A 19,820-nucleotide genomic window follows, 5' to 3' on the forward strand; every position below is an offset into this window, starting at 1 on the left:
ATGCTGTTGTGAGGTGGATGGCTTTTGGGTGGGTGTGTGCTTGCGTTTGTGTGCTTTGGGAGGAGGGATCACAGACACAGTGGGAGAGGACTGAAGATGTGTGCATGGATGTGGGGGTAGTCACTGTCAGTGAGGGATGTGTAGTGATGGGCGTGCTGGTAATGGAGGTAGTGGATGAGGATGTAGTGCATGCAGGTGTGAGTGGAGACGCTACTGGGAGGGAGGTGGATGATGGGGAGGAGGGGGACACAGTGGAGGCAGTGGATGTTTGATGGGGATGGTGCTTGTGTGAGTGCCTGCAAGATGAAGTGTGGTGATTGTGTTTGCCTGAGCCACTTCTGTGTGTTGATTTGGGTGAATGCTGGTCTGAAGGTGTGCTTTGGATAGGCTGGGGTTGACGGGATTGGGACTGGGTAGAGGAAGTTGGAGGGGGGAGGCTGGAGACAGGGACAATGGATGCCATCAATGCGGAGGCCAGAGCCTGAAATGCTCTCTGTTGGGCTGCCATGCCAGAGTGAATGACCTCCAGGTATGTATTTGTTTGTTGCAAATGCCTCTCGACACCCTGGATGGCATTCAGTATGGTTGACTGCCCAACAGTGAGGGATTTCAGGAGGTCAATAGTCTCCTCATTGAGGGCAGCAGGGCTGATTGGGGCAGGTCCTGAGGTGCCTGGGGCAAAGGAGGTGCCCACCCTCCTAGGTGAGCAGGCACGGGAGGCACGCTGAGAGGCTGCTGGGAGGGCGGTGCTGGTAGGGGGGATGGCGGCTGTACCTGTTGTTGGGGTGGGCATAGAGGTGTCCGCCACCACCTGGGAGCTTCCATCGGAGGAGGACTCGCTGTCTGTAGTGTCCCCTCCTGTTTTCATCGTTGTGCTCCCCTTGCCCTCCGTCCCACTGGTGCCCTCACACTCAGTGGATTCGGCCTCCTGGCCCATGTGTGATGCAGCTCCCTCCGTCGCCGGTGCCTCTGCTCTTCTGCCAGATGATGCTAATGCACACAAGGACAGGGTGACAAAACAAAAAGGGGGGAGAGACAGAGGATACACTTGGTCAATGCCAGCAACAACACTACCGTTGTACACAACACACAGGGAGCAGCCCTATGCACAAGGCCATGCACTACCAGTTACAAAGATAGTCACCAGCCCATGGGGTACAAAGCATAACGCCATCAGCTGCACACCTGAAACAAACAGGGCCCTGCCCAGTAGTAGATGCCCACTAACACCATTGAGGTTGGAGTGCTTCAGAGCCTGCCCAACAAGGGACCTACTCTGCCATGTTCGCCCTGGCCCCGGGGCACCCACAGTCCACATTCCCCCCCCAGGTAAAACCTTAACGCGCGCAAAGTCATGATTCTGAATCTGTACTCACCCCCTTGTGGCTGCTGTGATGCCCTCACACACCCATCCAACTGCAGATAGGCCACCGCCATGATGCGGAACATCAGAGGGGTCAGGGTACGACGGGCACCCCTTCCTTGTTTGGAAGCCAGCCCCAGCTGGGCCTCTGCCGTCTTCCTTGCCCAGCGGCACAGGTCCTCCCACCGTTTGCGGCAGTGTGTGCTCCTCCTGTCAAAGACCCCCAGGGTCTGCACCTCCTTGGGTATGGCATGCCAAATACCCTTTTTCTGATGGGTGCTTACCTGCAGGAAAAAGACAGCAGAAAAGGGATTAATCCGGACTGTCATACTCATGGCCCACCATATCCCTCCTATCCCCTTACGCACATACATTGACCACCACACATGCAGCACTCTGCCCAGGACCCCTAACCCCCCCCCACATGTGGCTTACACACACAGCACTCCATACATTCATGGCCCATGCATCATGCTCACAGTGTACTCACCTGTTTGTCTGGAGGACCATAGAGTAAAGTGTACTGGGGTAGGACCCCATCCACCAGTCTCTCCAACTACTCCGAAGTGAAGGCAGGGGGCCTTTCCCCAGACACATGAGCCATTGTCCTATTGTCGCTTCTAGACACAGGTCACAGCAGCACTTGCAGTGTAGGTCCTCTCCTGTTGAAGGTCAGGTAGCAAGTGAGTGAACAGTTTGAAAATGCCGGTCACGTCCGCAGCGGTGCGACCCCTGGTGGACCTGACAACAATGGAGGACAGACACATTATCCTAACCTACAGACTTGATAGGGCCACAATGCAAGAACTGTGTGCCCAATTCGAGCCAGACCTGATTTCAGCTATCCGCTAGCCTACAGGTATCCCTCCTCTTGTGCAGGTCCTGTCAGTGCTTCATTTCCTGGCAAGTGGTTCCTTCCAAGCGACAGTGGCCATGGCATCAGGGATGTCACAGCCTATTTTCTCAAACGTGTTGACCAGAGTGTTGTCTGCCCTGCTGAAACACATGCGCAGCTACATCGTATTCCCCCAGGTGGAGGATTTCGCCACAGTGAAAGCTGACTTCTATGCCCTGGGACATATCCCCAATATCATTGGTGCCATTGATGGTACACATGTAGTATTTGAACAAGTGTTCAGGAATAGAAAAAGCTATCACTCTCTGAATGTGCAGATGGTGTGTTTGCCAGACCAGTACATCTCCCATGTGAATGCCAAGTATCCTGGCTCTGTACATGATGCCTTTATCTTGAGGAATAGCAGCATTCCATATGTGATGTCTCAACTCCAGAGGCACAGGGTGTGGCTAATAGGTGAGCCCATGGTCCTCACCCAGTTGATGTAGGTATATGGGTGTGGGGTTGTCCCTAAGGGTGAGTGTATGTCTAACAGGTATCCCTTGAATATTTACAGGTGACTCTGGTTACCCCAACTTCTCATGGCTACTGACACCAGTGAGGAATGCCAGGACAAGGGCAGAGTAACATTACAATGAGGCACATGGGCAAACAAGGAGGATCATTGAAAGAACCTTTGGCCTCCTGAAGGCCAGGTTCCGGTGCATCCATCTGACAGGTGGATCCCTGTACTACTCACCCAAGAAGGTGTGCCAGATCATTGTTGCATGTTGCATATTGCACAACCTGGCCTTGAGACGCCAGGTGCCTTTTCTGCAGGAAGATGAGTCTGGAGTTGGTCTTGTGGCAGCGGTGGAGCCTGTGGACAGTGAGGAAGAGGAGGCAGAGGAAGAAGATGTGGATAACAGAAGATCACTCATACAACAGTACTTCCAGTGACACACAGTTAAGACACTGTAACTTCACTTTCTATTGCAGTTTTGTGTTGGACATTGTACATGGCAGCCTGAATTTCCATATTGTATGCCCAGTTACTGTACCCTTTGGCATCTCTATTTTCAGATCTATGTGCCCCACTCTGTCTCCTGGTGTGTTCCCTGCTGCCCAGTACAGGTCATACCTATGTATACATGACTGTACAGTTGAATTTCAATGTTTACAGCTTGTTAAACAAATACATATCTGAATCAATTGACAGACTCCATACTTGTATTATTTCCAAGGGTGTTTATTTTTGTGCAAATACGTGGAGGGGGTATTGCAATGGGCTGGGTTGCTGATGGAGGAAAGTCCAGGGTAGTGGTATCACAGGTGCATTGTCCAATGGGGCATAGGAAGGGGAGCAATAGCAGTTCAAGGTGGACAGGGTAACAGAGTGGGACAGAAGGGTGACAATCAGGAGAGTCTTATTTACTGGTGGGGGTCTCAGCAATGTTCTCTGTCTTCTGCGTGGATCCCAGGGACTATTTGCGGGGTCGTTCTCCTTCTGCAGGGGGTGGGGGTGCTGGTGGCCAGTTTATCCTGTGGTGGGGCCTCCTGTCCACTAGCGCCGGCGGTGGTGGAGGGCTGTTCATCGGTGTGGCTAGTGTCAGGGGCCCGTTGGTGTGCCACTGCCTCCTTCATGGTGTTGGCCATGTCAGCCAGCGCCCCTGCAGTGGTGACCAGAATGGTGTGGATGTGTTTGAGGCCCTCCCTGATCCCCAGGTACTGTCCCTCCTGCATCCGCTGGGTCTCCTGCAACTTGTACAGTATCTGGCCCAAGGTCTCCTGGGAATGTTGGTATGCTCCCAGGATCCCTGTAAGTGCCTGGTGGAGAGTGGGTTCCCTGGGCTTGTCTTCCCCTTGTCGCACAGCAGTCCTCCCAGCTTCCCTGTTGTCCTGTGCCTCTATCCCCTGAACTGTTTGCCCACTGCCACTGACCCCAGGTCCCTGATCGTGCTGTGTTTGTGGGGTTGCCTGGGGCCCCTGTAGTGGTGGACACACTCCTGATTGACGTGTCCTGGGGACAGAGGGATGGGCCCGCTGGGTGGGTGCTGTGCTGGTGTTTCCTGAGGGGGATGCTCTGTGGTGGTATGGGACTGTGGCAGGGTAACTGACTGTCCAGAGGTCCCTGAAGGGCCAGGTTGGTCATCGTTATCCAGGCAGGCAGAGCTGCTGTCATCACTGTGGGCCTCTTCTGGGGGGGAACTGGATGTTGGTGGCACCTCCTCTCTAGTGACGTTGAGTGGGGGTCCTGTGGAGATGTAAATGCAGTGTTATTGTATCTGTGTGTGCCATCTTTTGCATGGGTGTGTTTCCATGTATGGTTGTGATTGCCCTGTCAGCTTTGCCTTGTGTGAGTGGTGATTTTGTGGGCTAGGTGATTCTCTCTAATGTGCATGCTTTAGTGATGGGTGCCCATGCAGGTCTGTGATGGGTGTCCATGCCTTGGTGTGGCATGCAGGGCTTAGTTTTGTGATGGGTGGGTTGTGATAGTGGGGTATATGTGAGGTGGTGGAGTGATGGGTGTGAGGGTAGGAGTTTGTGATGGCATGCAGGTAGGGTGGGGGATATAATAGTAAAGATTTGACTTACCAGAGTCCAGTCCTCCTGCTACCCCTGCGAGGCACTCAGGATGCATTATTGCCAAGACTTGCTCCTCCCATGTTGTTAGTTGTGGGGGAGGAGCTGGGGGTCTACTGCCAGTCCTCTGTACGGCTACCTGGTGTCTTGCAACCACGGAACGCAACTTCACCCGTAGGTCGTTCCGCCTCTTCCTGATGTCATCCCTTGTTCTGGGGTGCTGTCCCACGGCATTGACCCTGTCCAGGACTCTCCGCCATAGCTCCATCTTCATAGCAATGGATGTCTGCTGCACCTGTGATCCGAATAGTTGTGGCTCTACCCGGATGATTTCCTCCACCATGACCCTTAGCTCCTCCTCTGAAAACCTGGGGTGTCTTTCGGGTGCCATGGATGTGGTGTGAGTAGTATGTGTGAGGGTGTGTGGGGTGCTGTGTTGGGGTGTGTGCTGTGAGGTGCGTGGATGGTGTATTGGTGATGGAGTTCTGTGGCTCAGATTGAGTGGGTGCCCCTGGCTTGTCTCTCTCTCAGTTATCAATCTTTTTTTTCGTTGAAAGGGATGTGGGTAATGTGGGTGTGTGTTTTATAGTGGTCTAATTGTGTAGGTATGGTGTGTGTATGTGTGTCAGGTGTGTGTATTTTGAATTGTCCAATGTGGTGTAGTTTTGTTAGTGTGTGTGTATTTTGAGTGCGGCTGTGTGTACCGCCAATGGTTTACCGTGGTTGAAAGACCGCTGTGATGATTCGTGGGTCCTGATACTGTGGGTGTATTTCTGTTGGTGTAATGGTGTGGGTTTTAGTACCGACAGTTTATTACTGACCATTGGGCTGGCAGACTTGTGTGGGTGTCTGTTTAGTGGTGGATTTCTCTGAGTGGGTCATAATACCCATAGCGGTATACTACCGTGGTCACGACATGTTGGCGGCCGTCAGCATGGCGGTAAACGGCATTTACCACCAGGGTTGTAATGAGGGCCTTAGAGTACAACACAACACAACACAACAACAAAGCAATAATGAGGCACAGAAACAGAAGGAAACAACATTGAGCATTATAACCATAATAAATTGAAAAAACAACTAAGTACAAACATTATTGTGACACCTTACCACTCTAGACATATTTGGTTATGCAGTAGTAAGAGGTATTTGCATTAAGCACTGCCTTTACCTTACCTACCAATAAGGACAATATTAGTGCAAGCCAAAAATATTTTACCCTAGGAACCCCATACTCCAGCATATTCGCCAACCATCTGAAATCAAGTACACTATACATGTGTATGTGTGGGGAACAAAATCTTGTCGATTCTTTCATCTGATTCCAAGTCTCCCACCTGGTAATGGTTAATAATATCTGGTAACATTCTTTGGAAACACCATTTGCTTCATCTGCTGAAAGGAGGAAAAACGTGGTTCATAAACATTCAGAAAATGGCAAAAAACATGCTGAAACCCTGATTCCCACATGTTATTCCTCATTTTCAGGGGTATTCTCATGCTAGCCTTCAGGCTGCTAAAGTTGACTGTAGTGAAATCTAATGACCCAGAAATACTCTCCTCTTTTTATATTCTGGACTTTAGTGTTTTTCAGGGGTGTCAAACTGCATGCACAAGAGGGCCGAATCCAAGCAAGATTTTCAGGGTAGCCTTTTGCTATAGATGTGATTGATTTCTATATATCGCTTGCAAGTTCATTTTATGTCAATAGCATGAACATTTATCACCTGTTTGACACTCCTGGATGACCTTGGCACCCCTGATTTAAACAGCAAGAAACACTGTATAGTCACACAACCTAAAGCAGGAGCTGGATGTCTGTGAGGTGCAGGTGGGAGAAAACTGAGAGTTTCTATAAACTGAGGGGATGTAGCACAAGCCACTATCCAGCTCCTCCTTGGTCCCTTGTCTGAGCTTTGAAAGACTATCTCTCTGCAGCACATTACATAACCCAGACCTGGTATGTGTCATACAAATGAAGTATATGAATAGGATTCAGACACCCCAGGTGGTGCAGAGAGTGAAATATAATATTGAAGAAAGGCAGAGCCCCAATCTCTTTCCAAAGTCATTCACTCTGCCTTGCCATCACCACCTTTCATCTATAGGCCATGTTGTTTCTAGCTTAATGACAGATGCACTGGAGCTTGTGAACATGCTGCAGAAGTGGTGGCCTATTTGCCATCCATTGCTGCTGGGTCAATTGCAAGTCATTCTTCTTATCTCTATTGTAACTGATAAGGATGTGAAAGACATACTCTGGCTTACTAAGGAACATATAGGGACTTGAAGAACACTAATTGCTTACCATTAGTTGGTGTTCCTGTCACTTGTGTTTGCCTGCTTCTTATTCATATTCCCACTTGTCAATCTTGTGCTTGCCCCACCCAGGGAGGTAGCCTCTTTACCATCTTTTTAGTTTGGTTGGCTTGTGAGCTTCCACAGCTTGCTTTTCAAGCACTAACTCTTTCTCTTGGGCTAAGTATTTCATGAGAGTGCATGTGTTTTCCAGCTGTCTCCCTTGTATACTTCTCTTCTATGCACTCCATGTTACTTCCTATCAACTTCTTGCTTCTCCCACACTCTTCAGGTTGTTTGTTTTCTTATTTATCTCCATCTCCCAATCCAAGTTGGTATCTTGCCTGTTGCTTCTCCTACTTACCCCTCGATATGGCTTTCCCTATGCTCACCCTCCTTCCCTCTCACCAGTAGCTTCTTCTCTCTACCCCTGGGTTACTTCCCCCACACCTCCCTTCTCTCTCACTCATTGACTCTCCTCCCTACCTCCACCCTCTTTGTTGCTTCCATCCTCCACCTGGGCCCTTTGTGTTGCTTCCCCTTACCCTGACCCTTTGTGTTGCTTCCACTCACCTGTGCTTAAAAAAACATGTTTCCTATTCTTTTTATTCGTATATCCAACTCAGTAAGTGAGAAATAAATACTCACAGCATTTTGTAGGTGAGTGCATGCTTACAAAATGACGTGACTGTAGCATCATAAGACGATTTTTTGTTTGTTTTCTTTAGGCATGCTGCAAAGCACTGGGGATGCTTTTGAGACCTATTGGCTTTGACAGTACTTGTTTTATCTTATATCCACTTTTCCTTAAATGTTGGTGCTACTCACTGCATACTGACAGTGGCTACTGCTGGTGGCAACTATAGCAACCAGCTGCAACACTTCATTCTTACGACATCATGCAAAATGCATAACAGAAGTAAATATCAATCTCTCAGCACAAACAAGCTTTAGATCTTCCATACTGAACCTTCTACTGAGTCTGAGAGTGCTGTGTTCATACATGATCGGAGGGCAAATGTTAAGTAAACAACTCCATATTCTGCAGAACTAATTCCCTAAATCCTTCCGAAATTCCTCCAAAACTGTCCCAATAGTGAATAGAACGATTCATACAAGCAATTATGAGTATGTAAAGTATTAATACCGGAGTACTCTTTTATATACTTTTTCATGCCTTAGTAAGGCAGCCCCAAAACATTAAAATCCCTATTTGTAAAAATGCAAAGAGGGCACAGTTCTTTCTATTTATAATATTTCTATATGAACATTTCTCAAATATAGACATTTCATTCACATTCTAGATGAATGGGACCAATTCACAAAGACAGATAAATGTTTTTTAAAGAGTTCTAAATGAGTACTACTTTACATGCTCTAAAATAATTTTGTGAATGTGCCCCAAAATATTTTGAGAAAACTGGAATTTGGAAATACTTTGCAACATGCTATAGACCTTCAAAATATGTTGCTAGTCATCCACATGTCTTCCACTCCATTCTACGTCTGCACGTATGCCAGTTCATGAACCGATTACCCAGCTACAAAGCACTGGAATGCTGCACTAGAGGAGGTGTTCAGAATATTAGACACAACAGTTATGGGCAGAAGGGTTTACAGTAACGAGTCAACAGCCCACCTTGTACTCAATCTCCCGGCCTGCTTCTCATCATTGCTTCCATCCTTCATATCACTTGTATTGGAGCTGAGAGATGGTCATTCGCGTATTTGGCGGCAAAGAATTGGAACAAACTTCCTCAATGTCTATGCCAGCTTCCCAGCTTTCCCCTTTTCAAGAAACAGCTTAAAACCTGGCTCTTAAATGGAGCTCTTTTAAATCTTCTCGGTTCAGTGGAAGTCTCAGTCTCCACCGCCAGGACACCCCAAGAGGGTCACAGTCAGGCTCTACAAATCAAAATAACATAACATCAATTTATATTTAATTGGCAAATGACTACTTGTGAGAAGGTAGCCTCTTTCTAGTATTGTTACCCCCACTTTTTGGGCTGTTTGTGAGTATATGTCAGTGTGTATTTACTGTCTCACTGGGATCCTGCTAGCCAGGACCCCAGTGCTCATAGTGATACCCTATTTGTCAGTGTGTTTTGCCTGTCTCACCAGGTCAATAACTATATGTAGTTTCACAATGGTAACTCCGAATATGACCATGTAACATGTCTAAGATCATGGAATTGTCCCCCCATTCCAAATCTGGTATTGGGGAGCCAATTCCACTATGGACCCTCAGTACTACCAAACCAGCTCTCGGGGTTTTCTCTGCAGCTACAGTTACTGCCACCCCACAGACAGGGTTATACCCCCCTGGGGTCTGGGCAGCCCAGTCCCAGGAAGGCAGAACAAAGCATTTCCTCTGAGAGCAAGGTGTTACACCCTCTCTCTTTGGAAATAGGTGTTAAATGCTGGGGAGGGGTAGCCTCTCCCAGCCTCTGGAAATGCTTTGATGGGCACAGATGGTGCCCTCCTTGTATGAGCCAGTCTACACCGGTTTAGGGAACCACCAGTCCCTGCTCTGGTGTGAAACTGGACAAAGGAAAGGGGAGTGACCACTCCCCTGTCCATCACCACCCAAGGGGTGGTGCCCAGAGCTCTTCTAGTGTGTCTCAGATCTCTGCCATCTTGTTTCCAGAGGTGTGGGTGCACTCTGGAGGCCTCTGAGTGGCCAGTGCCTGCAGGTGACGTCAGAGACCCCTACTGATAGGTGCATACCTGACTAGTGGTGTAGCGCCTAATCATGATGGCTTTCTCAACTGTTTCCTGGTGGTGTATGGTCTGGGGGCTGCCTGCCTTCACCCTGCACTAAAAGCCACAAAGAAATCTCCTGTGGGTCAATGGAATCTTCCCCCCGCTTCAGCAGGCACCAAACTTCAGCTTCACCGGTACCCTGGGTCCCCTCTCATCCTGAAGAGTGTGGCCCCTGGAACACAGGTGATGGACCCACGTGACCCAGACAGTCCAGAGGTCCAACTGTCCAAATTTGAAGGAGGTAAGTCCTTGCCTCCCCTCCCTAGACAGTAATCCTGTGCATCATGTGATCTACAGCTACAAGGGCTTCTGTGCACATTTCCAAGAAATCCTGCATGCAGAACTGAGCCTAGGTCCCCAGCACTCTGTCCCATGATTCTGAGCTCCCTGAGTTGATCTCCGGTGTCGTGGGACCTCTCTTTGCAGTGTTGAGATGACTGTCATCTCCAGACTGCTTGAACCCGTGTTCAAGCACTTCTGTGGGCGCTTCCTTCCTGTCCAAGGGCTCTCTATGTTGCTGAGGGTGCCCTCTGTCTCCTCTCCCAAGTGGTGATATCCTGGTCCTATCTGGGCCTAGGCCAGTACCCTTTTTCTTCATCTGGGGCTCTTGCAGGTAGCAAGGCTTGTTTGTGGTATTTTGCCAAGGAAACAGCTCTGCATGCCGTGGGACATCTTCTGCATGAAGAAGAACTTCCTACCTCATTTTGTAGTTGCAAAACCTGCAGCTTGTTCCAACTGGAGGCAGCCATTTTGCACCTTCATCCGGGGTTTAGTGGGCTCCTGCCCCCCTGGACACTTTAACGACTCTTGGACTTGGTCCCCTTCCTTTGCAGGTCTTTAGGCCCAGGAATCCGTCTTCAGTGCTTTGCAGTCTGTTGTGGTCCTTGCAAAATCCTTTATCACGACTTTAGTGTGTTTCTGGGGAAATAGTAGTACTTTACTCCTACTTTCCAGGGTCTTGGGGTGGGGTTTCCTTTACACCTTAGTGTTTTCTTACACTCCCAGCGACCCTCTACACACTACACTTGCCTAAGGGGGGAATTCGTGCTTCGCATTCCACTTTCTTAGTATATGGGTTGCCCCTAGGCCTATTGTATCCTATTGTGTTTTACAGTGTTTGCACTACTTTCTGACTGTTTTACTTACCTGATTTGGTTAGTTGTGTATATTTTGTGTATATTACTTACCTCCTAAGGGAGTATATCCTCTGAGATATTTTTGGCACATTGTCACTAAAATAAAGTACCTTTATTTTTAGTAGCTCTGGGTATTGTCTTTCTTATGATATAGTACCTATATGATATAAGTGGTATTGCATGAGCTTTGCATGTCTCCTAGTTCAGCCTTGGCTGCTCTGCTATAGCTACCTCTATCAGCCTAAGCTGCTAGAACACTTCTACACTCTACTAATAAGAAATAACTGGACCTGGCATAAAGTGTAAGTACCATTGGTACCCACTAGAAGCCAGGCCAGCCTCCTACACTACCACTGTAGGAGAAAGAAATATATACTTTTTCATGTTAAAAAACTAAAACTTATCAAAAGAATAATACCTGCATGGTGCAATCCTCACCAAATTTGTTTCGTCAGACATCTTTTTCAGTTGGACCCTGAATGACATGTTAATGCTGCTATGAAAGATAGGTCTTATGTTGAATGTATGTGGCACATGCTGTTAGGATTTGTAAGATAGTCTCTGTGAATAATTACTTGTAGGGAAAATTGGTCACACAATTCCGATGGCAATCAGATCCTCATTAATCCAGGCAATTTAGCAGCATAGTTCTTGCTGTCGCAAGGAGTTTTTCGGGTTTAAGATCATATCAGTTTGACAAATGTAGATGCAAGCAGAGGATGCAAGAAAGATAAGAAGGCCAACAAATTATCAAAGGAAAAATGCACGATCGGCGCTGACATCATTGGCATGGAGCGGCGCTTATCTCCCACAGTAAGGATGTGGAGTTCATGGGCAGATGCAGCTTCCACGGTGGCTCCTTGGCAACCCCTGGCAGCCTTCAGGTGGAGTGTTTAAACCACGCATAATGATTTTACATTCATTAGAAATATGTGTTTGCAATGGATCCTTTCAAATGCCTTATCTACTCTCAGAACAGGTCCAAGATACTTTTAACACCACCCCTATCTGATCAAGTTCAGATGGCCAAGAGATGGATGCCATCTGATAATCTAGCAGAAATGAGATGGGTCTCACAAAGTTTGTTGATCTTATATTGTACTTGTGCATTTTCTGCTGCACATTTTGCATTATCCACTGTGAAAATAAAAATATTAATAGTCATCTATAATACTATTTTAATCTGGTATCAGAGAGGAAGTGTGCAGAAACATCTGCCATTCTAATAGGAGGATATTAAATAGTAGTGCATTGTGCAATAAACTTATCTGTGCAGGTTACTGATTAGGCAGAGAACTAAAGTTTGTTCACCTAAAGTAACCTGAGAATGAGCTAAAGCTTAAAAGGGTTTCTTCCAAGTAACCGACCAATCAATCTGGAATACTTCACTTAGATCCATGTGGCAATTGTGGCTGGTCACATTGCACGCATGGCAACAATTTGGGCAGGCAGCATCTTAGCGCTGGATTCCCCTGCCTGGCTGCACACCCTTCTCCCCACTGCACTCCTCCTCAAAGGGTTCGGGGTGTGCACGTCTAGTAATCAGGCTAGATCTATCCACCTCCAGTTAGAGCACCTTCAGCATGATGCACTGTCCTTTTATATATACCTTATAACACTCATGGGCCTAGATTTACTAAGAATTGGTGCAACGCAAAGTAGCAAGACAACATGCTGTGGTGTGTTAAATGGAGAGAGCAGGTATGTCGCATATTTTACTAATATGTGGCATATTCCTGCTCACTCTATCTATAGTGGTGAACTATGCACTGTCTAGCGCCAACACAGGCACCCTTGTGCCAGGGTGCCTGCATTACAGGCAGGACTGTTTTTGTGAAAGAAGGACTACCTTCTTGCACAAAAACAATCCTCAGAGGCGTTTTCCTTTTTTTGTGGGTGCTGCACAATCCAGCACACATGGAAAGAAGAAATAATGAGGAGAAATAAATGTATTTCTCCTGGTTACAACTCTGTTGGGATAGCCTACCATTTTAACAAACTCCCAAGTTTACTAGGCATGTGCCAAAAACAATGGGTGGATGCATGGGAACACCCAAGTTTCACTGATGGATTGCCATCCCAATGCAGAGTAAAGCAAGGCAGCGACTTGTGCTGTCTTGCGTTACTCCAGATTCACTAAGCCATGCAGATCCACAGTAAGCCTTACCTAAGGGCTTGTATTGCCTTGTGTCGCCTTGTGTGATGCTCCGACGATGCAAGCCCTTACTAAATCTAGGTCCTGGTGTTTGCTGTTTGGGTGATCTTTTACAGTGAGAAGCAGAGGCAGCTTCGGATTGTTTGGCATTTTTGGAAGGCTGGCAGGGAACAACAGTAAAGTTCACTTACCCTCATAGTCAAAGGAGGTCACTTTTGCAAGGGGCATTACCCTTACATCAACAACTTATGTTGCATTAACAGAACATGGGCATTTACTTGTGGAATAAGAGAAGCAAAGAAAAAAGTAATTTTAGGACACAATCAATTTATGCAACAATTATTTCCATTAAGTTCAACAGGAGCAGGTCGACTTTCCCCTTCAGTGGAAAGGCATATGGAAGCAAATGGCAAACACTTACTAGAGTAAGTTCAAGAATCTCAGCCATAATAAGAACTTTGGACCGAGGGGTATGGAAAGTGCTGTATGTATGTTTACATTATGCATACTGTATGTATGTATACTGTATATATGTATGTATTCTGTGTATATAAATTAAAAAACATAAATAGGTGGGCCATTTGAAGGGCCATGTCACTGCGATTTCCCTTTTCCAGTCCTGTGGTTGCTTTTACTTGGCTGATTTGTAGTACCTCATGCAGGTCTAGCCCAATTGCTTAGTAAAGGAAACAAGCATTTGCAATGCACTAGGGTCTTGTATTTCTCCGAGTTACAGCTATTAGCAGTTGTAAACTCCCAACCGGATTTTTCTTGCCACATTGAATGGAAAAAAAACAGCGTGATTGCGCTGCTACAGTTCAATCGTAATGAAACCTATCAGCAAAAGGGCAAATAACTATGTAACAGGGTCGATGTTATGCAAAGCGCTCGACTTCTGCCAAGCGAGATCGCGCTGTGAACAAAAGATAAAAAGTAGTCCACAAATCTGACGGGAATCAGCGAGCCTCGCATGTTCTCAGTACTTGGTCACTGTGCTTGAGGAGGGCTAACCACTGGAAAAGGCATGACATATGCAGGCCTTCCACTAATGAAAGCAAGCCGATTTTAACAGGCAAGCCCACGAACCAATCAAAGACACTGACGTGACGTGAACAGGGCGCCGAGCCCTTTTCTAACTCCTAAAGCGTCTCACAAGCGAAACGCATACGCAAGCGCATGCAACGCAAACTCAACCCTAAAAATATGACACATACTCAGGAGAAGATATACATGTTCACCACCTTTTACCTTCACATTATGGTAATGTAATAGTGAATGTGGCAAAATAAAAAAATGTCTTTGTTACACATTTTCACTTATTGCAGAGGAGCTGCTGACTCCACATGCTTCTTTGGATTGCCGTGACGAAGGTTTAAATGCCACGCTTGGACCCCAGGGTTACCTTGAGCTGCTTCAAATGTTAACAAGGTAGTCACTCAAATAAGGGCTAGCATATATGGCATATTGTATTAATGCCCAATGTGCTGCCCGATGTATCCCCTTAGCTTGGTCATGTGGAGGTGCCACCTTGAATTCACTGTCGTTGTGCTCATTCAGAGGATTAGAATGACACCAACTGGGGCTGACAGCATCGGCATGACCTTAAAGAGGAGTCAAATGCATGTAGCACCTCAACTATTCGGCTTCGTCATGGCGCCCCTCTGGCGATCCAAGATATCAATGGTTCAGCATAAATTGGGGTGCATTCTGCGGTAAATTCAGCACCTATATAATGGGTGATAGCGACGTTTGGAAGATCTTATATTTCACGTTGTGTTAGTTGCTGAAGTGTATGTGAGCATTTACAGGTCACATTGATCGTTGTATTTTGACAAAACCAGGACCCATAGGAGGCAGCAGCTGATACCCTGGTGATTCTCTCAGTCACACATCCTTATAAATTGTGATGGCTTCCTCCCAACTTTAAACAACGAATTTCACCTGCAGGTGAAATCTAAAAAGAGTTGTAATAAATAAATACATACATACATACATAAATAAAGCACAGACTAGAATGCAAGTAGAAGTAATATATTATTGAACATTAAATGATGGTGCTCGGCAAGTAGAACAACAAGAAAAAATACAAGTCGCAGTTTTTAAGCTGGTCAGTGCAAACCAATGCAATTGTTGTTGCTAGACATGCTCATTACCACAGCTTATTCAATAAATCAAGGAATAGGCATCCTTTTGTATACAGTGCTACATGAGGGCAGTGACACAATTGTTGCAACATTCGGTGTACAGCACGGACAGGTACCCAAAAACAAATCTGCTTGTGCCAGAAGCAAAGACTTCTTGTGCACTTCTTGACTCAAGCAAACATGAGGGCAAGAAGGATACAGGCTGGATTGCAATCCTTTCTACTCTCTCCCCATCACGCAATGCAGCAAGTTCCCCTGGTGTGTTGCATTGCCTGAAACTTTAGTAAATCTGGCCCAGGATGTATAACATGTGGCCCTAACATTCCCCGGATTATTTTAAATTCCTCAAATTACCTTGTTTGTTGCAGCTTCGGTATAATACACGGAGTGAAGCCTCTGTTTTGGGGCAGTGGGTATTCCAAGTTGTGTTGCTGATTGAGCTGGTCTTGCAGATACGTCTATGATTTCCTTTTACAATCTCCAGCCTCTGCTAACTCCTCTTGCACACATAAACTTTATGTTTACTGTCTTGAGAATTGTTCTTCCTCAAATCGTTCAGGAAAACCTGAGTTATTCCCCCCTCCCATGCTCAGCCAGATGCTATTGCTCCCTAGATATGTGTAGGTACGAGTGGAGAAATCATGCAAACATGTTTACTCTCTGTACCCACTTGAGCTATATATGTATTCATTTGTGGGCCTGTGTATGTGTAAATTGATCAGAAATAATATTGGCTCCTGTGTTTGTATTTATGTGGAAATCTATAGAACACACACTTATCAAACAGCAACAGAGAACATTACGCGCCTGGTGGAGGAGAGTACGATCTGACAACGTTTACAGGATTATGGGGAAGGGGCTAGCGAGGTCATTAAAGGGTAAAATGCTTTTCTAATGTGTCAAGATGTTTGATTAACTAGCTGGATTGTCTTATTTGCACGGACCTGCTGAACAATTTCCCTATATTTCTATATACATAAATTGCTCTACAGGTATTTGGTTCCAAGTGTCCTAACTACTCCTTAGTGGATTGTATTTTGTTGGCTCATTCATATACTGCTTCATAGAACTTACAAGTCTACGAAGTAGTCTGATTTCCAAAAGTTTCAAAACTGCGGGTGTTGAATACAAAGGCCCGTATTTATACTTTTTGACGCTAAACTGCGCTAACGCAGTTTAGCGTCAAAAAATTTTGCGCCGGCTAACGCCATTCTGAAGCGCCATGCGGGCGCCGTATTTATTGAATGGCGTTAGCCGGCGCAAGCAGACCGGCGCTGCCTGGTGTGCGTGGAAAAAAACCACGTACACCAGGCAGCGCCGGCATAGGGAAAAATGGCGCTAGGGCGTCTTAAAAATGGTGCAAGTCAGGTTGACGCAAAAAATCGCCTCCACCCGATTTGCGCCATTTTTAACGACGCCCAGACGCCATTTACATGACTCCTGTCTTAGTAAAGACAGGAGTCATGCCCCCTTGCCCAATGGCCATGCCCAGGGGACTTATGTCCCCTGGGCATGGTCATTGGGCATTGAGGCATGTAGGGGGGCACAAATCAGGCCCCCGTATGCCACAAAACAATATTTAAAAAAATATATTTATACTTACCTGAACTTACCTGAATGTCCCTGGGGTGGGTCCCTCCATCCTTGGGTGTCCTCCTGGGGTGGGCAAAGGTGGCAGGGGGGGTCCCTGGGGGCATGGGAGGGCAGCTGTGGGCTCATTTTGAGCCCACAGGTCCCTTAACGCCTGCCCTGACCCAGGCGTTAAAAAGTGGCGCAAATGCGGGGTTTTCTGCCCCGCCAACTCCCGGGCGTGATTTTTGCCCGGGAGTATAAATACGACGCATTTGCGTCACAGTCATTTTTTTGGACGGGAACGCCTACCTTGCATCTCATTAACGCAAGGAAGGCGTTCACGCTAAAAAATGACGCTCTTTACTCATACTTTGGCGCTAGACGCATCTAGCGCCAAAGTATAAATATGGCGTTAGTTTTGCGCCGAATTTGCGTCGAAAAAAACCACGCTAATTCGGCGCAAACGGAGTATAAATATGCCCCAAAATGTCTTATGCAGGAGATGTTGGATGAGTTGCCTTGGGATTGAAGGCATTCTCTAAACATGGCACAGAGAGAGCTGTAGATCATACCAATGAATTATTGGAAAGAATGTGAGAACAGGCACATGTAGGGAGATCCTTGACTTTAATGCTTTCCAGAATAGAAGGAGATTGTCAGTATTAGAGCTGAACATGCTTCTTCATTATGTTTAAAAAAAAAAAAAAAAACATTATATTCAGTAAACATTTGTAGAACTTTACATAGTTTCAGATGTGTAAAAACACAGTAGCAGGAGAAAAACATTTATTAAAGATAGGCCTGTGTGACAAAATAAAATAATAAAACCACTTGGCAGGAGAACTGTCTTAAAAAAATGTTTTTTGCAAGATAATTTTCCAGTAAAAAATATACTTTTTGAGCAGAATATTGCTGCAGGTGAGCTCAGCTGTAATTGAAAGTGTGTAAAGTGTGAATTGGCCATCTGCACCCGACCACAGGACAAAGTTTAAAACTTCTCAGACACCTATCAGTACGTCCATCAGTCTATGGTTTGGGAAACTGGCATGAAAGGATGAGCAGGTTTCATAGTTTTAGCATTGTTTTCATTACTTGGAAAGATCTGTACATGATTATTACGTTATACATCAGAAGAAGAGCTGGCAGGGGGACTGATTTTACAGTATTAAACTGATTGCACCTTTCTAGGTGAATTCATAAAGAAAGTAATGAAGCTGTTTCTGCAAAAGTACGAGTATGCATGGTTACAGGTTTACTTGTTTGGCAAGTCGCATACATCCTCTTTAGTATGCCTGGAAAGATACAGCATTGTAACAAAGATATTTTATGGCCCAAGGGAGAAGTGTAACCTTAACTTCTACGGCAAATAAATCAATGAACCTTATAACTGTATCTGGTTAAGCAGTTATATACAATTTTTATTCAAATAGGATTACGTAGAAATAAAATCAAGAATCAAAATATCTTAAAATCTTTTTCAAATTCATTTTCAAAATATTTAGGTGCAGTGAACGTGATTAGTGTGTAAGAAAAGTTGCTGAAGTGTTATATACAATAGCTACAAAATTGTGGCTAGAAATAGTGGTCTTCAAAGAGACCCCTTCAATCCAGGTGTCCAGAAGTCACTATTCATGTTGAACAATAATCCACAATTAATTATGTCGACGTTTCGACCCACATACAAGAACAAATCCTTAGAGGGTCATCATCAATACAAAAGTATTTATTGTAGGTAGCCCCCTAAAATACAACCACAGTTCTCATGTTTCACATGACTTCTTTTAAAATGTTTCCTGTTCAAAACAAGAGACAAATTTAACCCTATGAGTCATCGTGTCTCAAAAAATCCGATCAAATGATGTGCACTGCCAAAATTCTCTGGATGTGCTACTCTATTTCATTAAGAATTGAGCATCCCTTAGGGACTAAATCAACCAACAAATTAGAATGTGGGAGACGGAGGACGCCAACTTGCATCTCTCAGAAAGATACAACAGGCACATGTTTCCAGACATACTATTAGGAATGCCTTGTGACATTTCTTCTGAGTACCTATTCTCACAGTGCATGACTATGTATAGGATAGAATTATGCATGGAAAAAAAGAGCCCTCTGTGCAAAGGAACGCTTATTTTCTGGGGTTTTTTTCTGAAGGGAAAACATTTTCCCCATGGAAAAAGCCCTTCCTGTACACCTCACCAAAGTTGGAGTGATCTGTTCTCCTTCTCACCCTTTAAAGATAATTACTCCTACCCTTGTCTGGAGTAACTCTCCATCAAGATAGGAAAGGTTCAGAATGGAATATGTAGATTATGCGAGCATTCTCAAAATTACACGTCTAACCAGGGCTCGTTGATTTTCCACTCCCAAGGTGGCTAAATCTGCAGTAATAATACCATTTGCACCTGCTAAGAATCCTTTTGTGAATTCCTGGCAGGCGGAGATAGAGACGTATTTGACATTAAACAAATATTTACTGCGGAAAGTACCTTTATAAAGTCGCCCCCTTAGCCTTTAATTGCTGTACAATCCATTGGAAATATCTATTCAGTCTGATTTGAATAGAGGTTAACATTCGACTTTGCAAAGGTGTGATAAAGCCATGTTCCCCTGTTTATTCCAGAAACAATTAGATGACAGAGAAAAGCAAAAAAGTGGTGGTTGAAATAATTTCTCACAGCTACAGCGAAATACCCTGGACCAAATTCCGGTCCAAACTAAAGCAAGGGATGAACATTATGCAAATCAATCTTGATTCTGGCCCATCACTAACACTGAAATCCAGCACCATCTACTAGGAAATGTCCACTCTTAATAGAAATAGATGGTAAGCAATTTCCAACTTTCCAACGTCAAGTAGGTTTTTGAGTGATATAAATTCTATTTCTCTCTTGGTGGTTCGCTGAATTGTTTCAGGGGGACTTTGTTGTTAGTTCTCAAAGCTGGTAATTCAGGTTGATATGCTTCACAT

This window comes from Pleurodeles waltl, chromosome 5 (genome assembly GCF_031143425.1).
Source record: "Pleurodeles waltl isolate 20211129_DDA chromosome 5, aPleWal1.hap1.20221129, whole genome shotgun sequence".
NCBI classification, from domain to species: domain Eukaryota; kingdom Metazoa; phylum Chordata; class Amphibia; order Caudata; family Salamandridae; genus Pleurodeles; species Pleurodeles waltl.